The sequence below is a fragment of the Mustela erminea genome, chromosome 5, assembly GCF_009829155.1.
Source record: "Mustela erminea isolate mMusErm1 chromosome 5, mMusErm1.Pri, whole genome shotgun sequence".
Classification (NCBI taxonomy): Eukaryota; Metazoa; Chordata; class Mammalia; order Carnivora; family Mustelidae; genus Mustela; species Mustela erminea.
This window is the reverse complement of record NC_045618.1, coordinates 43,013,515-43,014,842: the sequence shown is the minus strand read 5'-3', so window position 1 is coordinate 43,014,842 and position 1,328 is coordinate 43,013,515. Positions and strand designations below refer to the sequence as shown.

Sequence of the window (1,328 nt, the reverse complement as noted above, 5' to 3'; positions counted from 1 at the left end):
AGTATTCTAAAGATGATTTCTTCTCTGGGGCAAGGTTCAGTCTGGTTTTCTAGTAGTTCCATTATAAAATATTTGGGTTTCCATGACTCAGACATTTTTTAGCTATGGTACAAGCATGCTGAACATGCAGCATCCATGCATGCTGTCCCTGTGGGCCTAGTAGGCCTCAGGGGCAGGGCAGGCCAGGACAAACATGGGGTTCCTCCTGCCTGTTGTGCCAGGAGTACTAAAGTCCTTTGTCTCTGACCCTGGAGCCTTGTGTCTTCTGACAGCATCCATGAAATGTGGCAGACGAGCTTGTTAGCTTGCAAGTGGGTTAAAAGCTCAGACCCTCCACAATTATTACAGTAGCCTTAATACTTTTTAAGTAAAGCATGAGTTTTTTACTCATTTGTCTATTTTATGAGGGTTAATTTGGTTTAAACTACAGTTGATTCTTGAACAACACAGGTTTGAACTACACAGGTCTACATATATGCAGATACTTTTGTAAATACAGTACTGTATTGTAAATGTATTTTATCTTCCTTTTGATTTTAATTACGTTTTCTTTTCAATTAGCAATAATCGTGCCTTGGATAAACCTCATTGACTACGATACTGCCACTGCGCATAGCTTACATTTTCTTTTCTATACCTTATTTTTTTTTTTAAAGATTTTATGTATTTATTTGACAGACACAAACCACAAGTAGGCAGAGAGGCAGGCAGGGGGAGAGAGGAGGAAGCAGGCTGTCCACGGAGCAGAGAGCCCGATGTGGGGCTCGATCCCAGGACCCTGGGACCATGACCCGAGCCGAAGGCAGAGGCTTTAACTCACTGAGCCACCCAGGTGCCCCTTTATACCTTATTTTATTGTGAGAATACAACATATAAACATGTACAAGATATGTGTTAATTGAGTATGTTATCAGTTAGGCTTCCAGTCAGTAGTGGGTTGGTTATTACTAATTAAATATTCAGAGAGTCAAAAGTTATAGCAAATTTTCCACTGCATAGGGGGTTGGCTCTCCTAACACCTATGTTGCTCAAGGGTCAACTGTATGTAATATTGGCAGACTCACCCAACTATACATCATCTCAACACTGACACAAAAATGAATTCTAGGCCCCTGCTATCCACTTGGCCTTGTTCTGACAAGCCCAGTTATTCCTTAGGCTTGTCTTCCAACTTGGACCCTTTGACACATAGACTGAGGGAAGTTACAGGTTGACTCGTATATGAATGAAGGTAATGTGTTTCCTTTGTAGATAAAATACAAGTATCAAAAGAAATCATAATGTCTTCTTCTAATGCTTCCAAAGAATGACCTCAAGACCTCCTTTGG

The 1,328-nt window shown here is 40.9% G+C and overlaps 1 pseudogene; it reads right to left on the bottom strand.

Moving 5' to 3' along the window:
* Nucleotides 1-462: 462 nt before the first annotated feature.
* LOC116592083 lies at nucleotides 463-618 on the bottom strand (annotated as a pseudogene).
* Nucleotides 619-1,328: the final 710 nt, after the last annotated feature.